Raw genomic sequence first — 9,353 nt, 5'->3', positions numbered from 1 at the left:
CCTTGGTAACTGTGCTCCTTTGTCATTTAAGACAATAACTTGGGGTTGGGGACATAGCTGAGTGGTAGAGCACTTGTCTAGCAAGCACAAGGCCCTGTGTTCAGTCCGCAGCTCTGAAAAAAAAAGACAAAATAATAAAGACAATAACTCAAGGAACCAGTGCTATGACAGAGTGTACGGATATATGTATATACACACAGAGACACACAAACATACAAAATGGACATATGTATATACACACAGACACACATATACAAAATGGACATATGTATATACACACAGAGACACACACACAAAATGAACATATGTATATACATAAAGACACACACACACAAAATGGACATATGTATACACACAAAGACACACACACAAAATGAACATATGTATATACACACAGACACACACACACACAAAATGGATATATGTATATACACACAGAGACACATTTCTTAAACTATGCTCTCTACTGAATCAGACTGAAAATAGTTTTGAGGACTGCAGACCCCATCCCTGACTTTACTACTACAGATTTGGAGGGTTGAATGTGAAGCACCCAGCAAAAGCAAAGCAGCCTGAAGAGAGGACAACAGGCCATAGTGCAGGCTCAAAAAGGAGCCACAGGCCTCCTTGTGCTATACTCTTCTCAATTTTCTTTCTTTCTTTCTTTCTTTCTTTTTTTCTTTCTTTCTCTCTCTCTCTCTCTCTCTCTCTCTTTCTTTCTTTCTTCTTTCTCCTTCCTTCCTCCCTCCCTCCCTCCCTCCCTCCCTTCCTTCCTTCCTTCCTTCCTTCCTTCCTTCCTTTTTCTCTTTTCTTTGTTATATTTTGAGACAGGGGCTTACTCTCCAGCCCTGACTGACTAGCCTAGATCTTGATATATATAGTTCAGGCCTCAAACTTACAGATCAGCCTGACTCTGCCTCCCAAGGGCTGGCATGAAAGATGTGTGCCACAGTGCTTGGCTTTGGACTTTCTGTTTGCATGTTTGCTGAGGCAGGGGATGGGCCTGGCTTCTTTCTCTGAGTGACTGATTTAGATGTTCAAATGCAGAGCTGTTATAACTCCTTATGATAGTCATGAGGCATTGCTACCACAGACACCTTAACAATGGATACTTTCCATCTATGAAGGAGATCTGATTATTTTATAATGTATAATTGTTTAAGGTGTGTGTGTGTGAGAGAGAGAGAGGGGGGGGAGAGAGAGACTGAATGAAAGAGGGCATCATCCTATGGTCCAGGCTGGCCTAGAATTCACTGTGAAGTTTAGGTTGGCCTCAAACATGAAATCTCTTGCCTGCTGAAGCCAGAAAAGGGCATTTGACCTCCTGGTACTGAGGTTACAGACAGTTGTGAGTGGTACTGACACCATGTGGTTACTAAAAATCAAACCCAGGTCCTTTGGAAAAGCAGCCAGTACTCTTAACCACTGAGCAATCTCTCCTGCCCCTAAACAGATACTTCTTCTCGCTGTATTTAAACCTATATTTCAATAATGGCCATCTGGCAAAGGGATCATCAAGGGACCAGTAGAGAAATGAGCTGGAAAACATTTTCTGGGGCTCTGACATTCACCACACAAGGTGAGTAGAACATGGTTGTTGCAGTAGCTTCCTGGGCCATTAATAAGTGAGTGTCAAAGAGATGGGGTGTGTGGGAAAACACACTGTCTCCCAGGTTTAGACATTGCTTATCTGACAGTGGTAGGGCCCTGTTCTCTGCAGGAACACTAGGAGACTATCCACCCCTTGTCTCTGCCAGGTCCCAGAAGCTACCCTGGCATCCCTGGACCTGAGAAACGGTGGTTCACTGTCTCTGCCACCAGTCAATGTTCTCATCCCAGGCCACATTCTTCTCTGCTTTGTTGTATCTCACTATGTGGCTCTGGTGGCCTAGGCTCACTCTGTAGACAAGGCTGGACTTGAACTCACAGGGATCCACCTGCCTCTGCCTGCTGCTGAGTGGATTGAGTGCTGGGATTAAAGGTGCATATCTTCACGCTGAGATGCCTTTTTTTTTTTTTTTTTGGAGACACAGTTTCTCTGTGTAGCCCTGGCTGTCCTGATACACACTCAGTCAGCCAGGCTGACCTCAAACTCAGAGATCTGCTTGCTTCTGTCTCCCAAGTGTTGGGATTAAAGGCGAACACCACTGCCACCATCATCCAGCTAGGATGTCTTTCTTTTTAGGTCACCTGTAAATGTATTCAGAGCACATCTGGGTAAATAAGATAGGTTCCTCATTTGAGACTGATAACCCAGTCACATCTTTGATTTTTTAAAATTATGTGAATGAGCATGGGTGTTTGTGAACTTGATCACAGGTGCCCACAAAGTTAGAGGTGTCAGATCTCCCTGGTGCTAGAGTTGCAGGAAGTTGTGGGCTGCCCCAGGAGGTTGTGGGAATAGAATCTGAGACTTCTGTAGAAGTGGTTTATGCTTTTTTTAATTGATGACCCCTGTCCCCAGTCCTACCCAGTCATATATTTTATCATATTAAATGACATTCACACCTGTGTCAATTAAGGCAATACAGGTTCCAGGAATTGGGACATAGATGTATCTTTTAGAAGGGACCACCATGACTGGCCACTGCAGTTATTGAATAAAGACATATTTGCACATTCACTGCGTTTGGAAATCCTGTAATACCACCTTAATTTAACAACATTACCAAGGGACGGAGCAAGAGTGCACACAGGTTCTTAACCAGTGCATGCTGCAAATAGCTGGGACCTTCCTGGGTACGGCAAGATGTCTATAGCTCTTAATAACAGGCTTCAGTGTGTTATCCAGTTGGTTTGGGATACTTGTCATCACAGTCTTCAACTTCCAGTAAGACATTTGGCTACCCTGAGGTTCTGTAAAGGGACAGCTAAGGCTCAAAACACCCTTCCAGAGAAATGGAGGAAGAGGGACGAAGGAGAAGCTCAGATCCTGCAGCCCAGGCAGTGGACAGAGTACAGAAGGTTCTGAGGATGACTGGGGACGGGAACACCATCTGACTGCAACCACGTTAGACCTGGTCCTGGCTAGTTGTATATCAATTTGACACAATCTAAAGTCATCTGAGGGGAGGGAACCTTAAAGGAGAAAATGCCTTCAAATGATCAGGAGGTAGGCAAGCCTGTAGGGGATTTCCTTAATTAGTGATTGATGTGGGAGGACCAGCCCATTGTTATATAGGTAACAATGGTGAGGACCAGGATACATGTGGACGATCTGAAGCCTGTCTTCTGAACTCCTGGTCTAGTGTTCGTTACTCTATCCACCATTCCTGCTACCACTAACAATGGTCAAGGGGCCTGGAGGGAGATGAAGGAAGCAGTGTTCTGTGTCTCACTTCAGGCCTTGTGCATCAAGAATATACAGATGTGCTGGATACTCCCCTACTTCAAGGTCAGTGAGCCTATATGTGGCAGTCACCAAGAAACCTACCAGGGTGAGTGCCATCTCTGCTCCAGAATTCTGTGAGTCTTCATTTTATTATCCCTGGCCTCAGCCACTCCCATTCTTCCCTTCACACACCCCTCCATTACTTGCTTTTTTTCATTTCTTCCCTCTCTCCTCTTACTCCCCAAAGTTGAATGGGATCCTGGTCCAATAATGCAGAAACAGAAAGCCACAGAGGTCAGAGTGCAGTGCCTGGCATGGACAATGACCAAATGGAGGGAACTCAGTAGCAAGTGGGCACAGGATTCAGATCATGTGACCATAGCCCAGTGGGTTCACCCGGCTACAGAACAGCCTAATGAAGCAGACATGGGTTGGTGAGATGGCTCGGCAGGCAAAGGCACTTGATACCAAGCCTGATGACTTGGTGTTTGATCCTAGGGACTCACATAGTAGAAGGACAACCCTAAATTCTAGAAATTGTCCTCACCTCCACAATACACCATGCCACACACCTACACAAACACATGTTTTGTTTTTTGAGACAAGATTTCTCAATGTAACCAGCCTTGGCTGTCTTGGACTCACTTTGTAGACTAGGCTGGCCTTGAACTCATAGAGATCCACCTGCCTCTGCCTCCTGAGTGCTCGGTTTAAAGGAGTATACTACCATGTTCAGCTGTGAGGTGAAATTTTTCTATCAGCCTCAATGACTGGCATAGATAACTGCAACAAATACCCATAGCACAATAGACAAAGAGGCGCTGTTATATACAAGCTCACTTTTACTATATTTAAAAAATTAGAGATTGGGGAAATGATTCAGGGGGACCATGTTTGTGACACCAGTATGAAGAACAGAATTCAAATCCCCTATTCCACCTGAGGAAGGCAGCCATGGCTGCTTGCCTGTAACCCCAGTGCTGAAGGGCAGAGGCAGGAGGACCACTGTGGCTTCTCAGGGTTAGCTCTGGGATCAGTGAAAGACCCTATTTCAAGAAAATAAAGTAAATGAAGATAGAGCAGGTTATCCACACATACACAGTGAAGCAGGTACCTACACACAGATGAGTAGACAGCACACTCATACATCACACAGACACACACACACACACACACACACACACACACACACACACACACATATATATATATATATATATATATATATATATATATATATATACTAAATAAACATAAAGCTGTTTTCTTGAGCTATAGAGATAGCTCAGTGATAGAATTCTTTCTTGTTATATGTGAGGCCCTGTGTTCAATATCTCTAACAACTCAAAAATAATTATGGTGTCCATGTGTGGTCCTGGCACTCAGGAGACAGACACAGGCAGATGGCTGTGAGCTGGAGGCCAGTCTGGTATACATAGCAAGATCTAGGCCTGCCAAAGCTGCACAGTACATCCATCTAAAACAAGGCAATGAAACCAAAAATAATTATAATAAAGTATATTCACCTGGTGGTGGTGGTGCCCATTTTAACCAACATTTGAAAGGCAGAGGTAGGCAGAGCTCTGAATTTGAGGCCAGCCTGGTCTACATACTGAGTTCTAGGACAATCAGGGCTACACACAAAAAAAAAACCCTGTCTAGAAAAATAAAAATAAATTAATTAAGGAAATTAAATATTGTCTTAGAAGTTGCCCTTGGGTCACAAACAAACTTTACAGTATAGCAGTAATTTTACTGGGGATGGGGGGAGTCTGCCCAACTCTGTCATTCCCTTTTAGCTCCCAAGTAAAAGTCATGATTTTATTAACAAGTTGCTGGCTCGATGTCAGGCAGGTTCTGAGCTATTCTAACCCAACTATTAACAACCAGATAAATGCACCATTATTGGCTGTCTTAGGGTTTTCCTGCTGTGAATAGACACCATGAGCAAGGCAACTCTTCTGAGGACAACATTTAATTGGGCCTGGCTTACAGGTTCAGAGGTTCAGTCCATTATCATCAAGTCAGGAACATGGCAGCATCCAGGCAGGCATGGTGCAGGGAGAGCTGAGAGTTCTACATCTTCATCTAAAGGCTGGCTTCCAGGCAGCTTGGTTGAGGGTATTAAAGCCCATTCCCACAGTGACACACCTGCTCCAACAAAGTCACACTTCCAAATAGTGCCACTTCCTGTTTCCCCTGGCTTTCCTGGAACTCACTCTGTAGACCAGGCTGGCCTCGAACTCAGAAATCCACCTGCCTCTGCCTCCAAGTGCTGGGATTAAATGCCTGCACAACCACCGCCCGGCTTGTCAGAAGTTATACTGGCATGGCAGTTTGTGTTTCTCCTTCCTTATTAGGGAGTTAAGTCCCCAAAGACCACAGATTGAGATGTGCTACCTTTGTTAGCTTTCTCAACAGCAGTCTAGTTCCAGAGCCGGGGCTGCAGGGGTTCCCAGTCACCAGGAGTCTGACTCCATGCCAGAGATCAGCCTGCTGCTGCCACTGAGAACCCAGATAGCATGGAATCTTTTCATTCCAAGCTGCACTGCTGAGAGCTCTATACTGATCTCTGTCTTTTGAGGGAATTAGAGCCCCAGCCTGTGTGACTACTCAGTGCCTTGTGGGGCATTCACTACTTCAGGCCTTGCTCTGAGCTAAGCAGACCTTCTCTGACAGCTGCCTCTAAACCTTCCCTTCCTTACATCTCCTCTCTCTTCTCCCTTCCCTTGCCTGCCCCCACCCCAACAACCACCTTCTTTCTACTTCCTGAGACAAGGTTCTATGGCCCAGGCTAGCCTCAAGCTGGCCTGTGGCTGGATGATCTGAACTCCTGATCCCCCTGCCTCCCTTGACTGCTGGTATTACAGGTTATCTGCAGCCACATCCAAATCCAAAACAGTCATCTGAAAGATTTTATTTACTATTTGGGTGTTTTATTTAGCAATAAAAGGGCAGAAGCTTTTTCATTCTTTATACAATAAAGATTGGAGCTCATTTTTCATCATGAATGAGTGAGTTCTTTCTGCACTGGTGCTTGGTCTTTTACTCCAAATGCATGTTAGTATGGATGTGTGTGTGTCCATATGTAATTGTGAGAACATATGCAAACTGGGCCTCACTGGTTTGAATGGAAATGTGTAAGTGTGCATGCATGAATCCGTCTATAAATTTATATGAGCTTACTCCATATTTGCTAATGTAAAAGTTTTTCCTCCTGCTAGCTTGACTCACTTTCCCTGGTTCAATAGGAGTTTACTACTCCATCCATCCCCCTAGCATGACCAGCAAGAGGCATCTAGACAAAGGGTGTCATGGCCCAAGATGCCCCACATTTGGGGGCCAAAATGTTGGTGACCACACTATCAATGTTGGAACCCGCACTGCCAAAAGCCTTGGTGCCTAAAGTGTAAGAGCCCACACTGCGCCAAGCTGCTCCAGTCCGCACAGGTCGCGGTTCATCAAGAAAGAGAAGGAGGACAGAAAAAGGAATGGAGACAAGACAGAGTGTGATTCAATCCCGTTTATCCTTCAATTCTCTCTTCTTAGTCTAAGTCCCAAGTCTTTAGTTTCTAGTCCCTAGTGCCTCCAAGTTCCAAGTTCCAGTCTCAAGTCTCATGTGCCTACTCCAAGTGCAAACTGCAGGTGTAATCTTCCCAGAGGGGAGCTCCAGATGGCTATACCTACCTCAGCTTCATGCTGCCAGGCTGTCATCTAGAGAATCAACACAGAGGCTCACAGCTTAGCCTAGCTCCAAGATCACAGCTAAACCCTAGCATACCACAGCCTGATCTCTAGTAAAACTGACCCATAGCTCTGACTGGGAGAGGAAAGAGATGCATGGCTGGTAGTAGTGCAGGATCAGGGAGAGCAGTGTGATAGCCTCTAACCTTCCATGTTCTCTGTGAAGTTCTTCAGAGTGCAGCCTCCTCACTCTCATACTGGCAGGGGTCCAGAGGACCATGTGGGACTCTCTCTTTCATTGGCACAAACTACTGCAAGGCCTTGTGAGGGGTCTTAAGAGGACAATCCCAGTCTCTGTATCTGTGGTCTAAGGGTTCCGAGGCGACCACTGCTGAGTCTGACTAGAGACTAGGAGCAGAAGGTCAACCTTGGCACTGCCCACCCCTCCAGGCTCACGTAGGCTGGCCCTACTCAGGAGTAAGAACAGTAAGTAAAACTTCTGCATCCCAAGTCCAACCCCCCAGCACCAAAAAAACTGAAAGCGACATGCCTCTACTAAATGCAGCTTTATTTCCAGAACTTACAAAGCTCTGTTTACATACATATGTACAGATCACAGCTTTGACCCACTCGGGGTAGTGGAAACCCCTGGGAGATGAACTGTCACAACCAACAGAAGCTGAGACTCAGTGGGCTGGCTCAGTTCTCAAGACCCAGAAGTGCTGGTCAGCCTAACCCCATCCCTGTCTGAGACTACCTTCCCACAGGATGTGTGTGTGCTGAAGAGATGAAACACAGAAAGCATCTCAGTCGGAGTCACAGGCCTCTTATTCGATGGTGGCATGCACTGCAGAGGCCAGGCTGTCCTAATGGCCTTTCAGCCGTTCGTGGATCAGCTCTGCGATGGCTCTCTGGGTCTGCTTCTCCAGCTTTTCCAGCTTCTTGGCCACATCTCTCTTAAGATCCCAATCCGATTTCCTAGGTGCTAGGTTGGCCAGGTCCACTTCCTCAATGACAGGCTCTGGCTTGGCAGCCTCCAGCTGCTTCTTCACCTTCTCCTCCACTGCAACTGGTTTGGCCTGGGGGACCTGCCACCTCTTCAGGTCTCTATCCTCTGGGACATAGTTCTGAAACCTGGGTTCCCTGTACTCTTCCACATCTCTGAGCCTCTTGTGCTGTGGCTTCCCATCTGCCTTGTCCTTGCACCCAGCTTTCTCCCGGAGGGCCTTCAGCTGTTCTTTCTGCATCAGCGCCTCTTCTTCAAGTTGGCACACACCAGCAGGAGCAGCCGCCATCTTTTCAGAGGCCCCACCCTCCTTTTCTGCTCTGGCCTCACGCAGACCCAGTCAGAAAGTGTTGGACTTAAAGATCTAAAACCAGGGGACACGCTCCCCCAGAAATTCTCACGGATGGGATTCGCTGCAATAACCTGAGGTTGGATGATAATAATAACCCAGTGCACTGGAGTTCTCTGCATACAGGCCAGAAGCACCAAGAAGAACCTCAAGTTGAAGTTAAGAGCAGTTTTTATACTGTTTAAGGGGTGGACTAGAGAAACAGTGACTAGGCACAATATGATTGGTGGAACAGTGTGACTTTTAAACTGATTGGTCTTTGGGGAATGAGGTGGCAAGGACCTCCCTTCTCTGTAAATGTTGAGGATTGATTCCTCCTGAGGAATGTGTCTACCTGCCTAGGGCCTTCCCCACCTGCAGGTGTGGTCTGAGAATGTTAATTCCTGCTTCCTCTGGATGTTAATCCAGCAGGGTAATCCAGCAGGTGTCCTTGGACTAAGGAATGTGCTGCTCCCAGGATGTGTCCTGGGAAAGTTAATTTTTAAGTGGAACCAAATTTCTAGAAAAGCAAGTGGAATCAGACCTTAGAGGAAGAGAATAGAGGGAGTCGATTTCTCTGGTTTTGCCTCACCTCCACACTCCTCTCCTGATTGCCTTCTTGGAATACTTAGCCATCCTTATGCACTTGTGCCAATTCTTCAAGAGCAAATGCCTTGAGAAACTTTCCCTGAGCCGGGTGAGGTGGTGCATGTTTGTAATTCCAGCACTTCAGAGGCTGAGGCATCATGAAAATTATGGGGTCGGGTTCAGTCTGGTTACATAGGATAACCTCTTCTTAAAGCCCCACTACCAGACAAACACTCAGAAACCTGCCTTGGCCACTCTCAATCCCATCTCACTCTGAGGTCAGCCTCTCCCTGCTCTACAGACAGCAGCAGCCAGTGGCACCTCGAACTCTCCTGATGAGTGGTTGCTCTTAAGCCTCGCTGTCCACTCTCTGGCTGGACTCCAGACCTGCTGAGTTGGAGACCTGGCTGCATGGC

The 9,353-nt window shown here is 46.4% G+C and overlaps 1 pseudogene; it reads right to left on the bottom strand.

Moving 5' to 3' along the window:
- Window positions 1-7,881: 7,881 nt before the first annotated feature.
- On the bottom strand, window positions 7,882-8,310 carry LOC117693573 (coiled-coil domain-containing protein 12 pseudogene; annotated as a pseudogene).
- Window positions 8,311-9,353: the final 1,043 nt, after the last annotated feature.

The sequence above is a fragment of the Arvicanthis niloticus genome, chromosome 21 (genome assembly GCF_011762505.2).
Source record: "Arvicanthis niloticus isolate mArvNil1 chromosome 21, mArvNil1.pat.X, whole genome shotgun sequence".
NCBI classification, from domain to species: domain Eukaryota; kingdom Metazoa; phylum Chordata; class Mammalia; order Rodentia; family Muridae; genus Arvicanthis; species Arvicanthis niloticus.
This window is presented reverse-complemented; position numbering and strand designations above follow the sequence as displayed.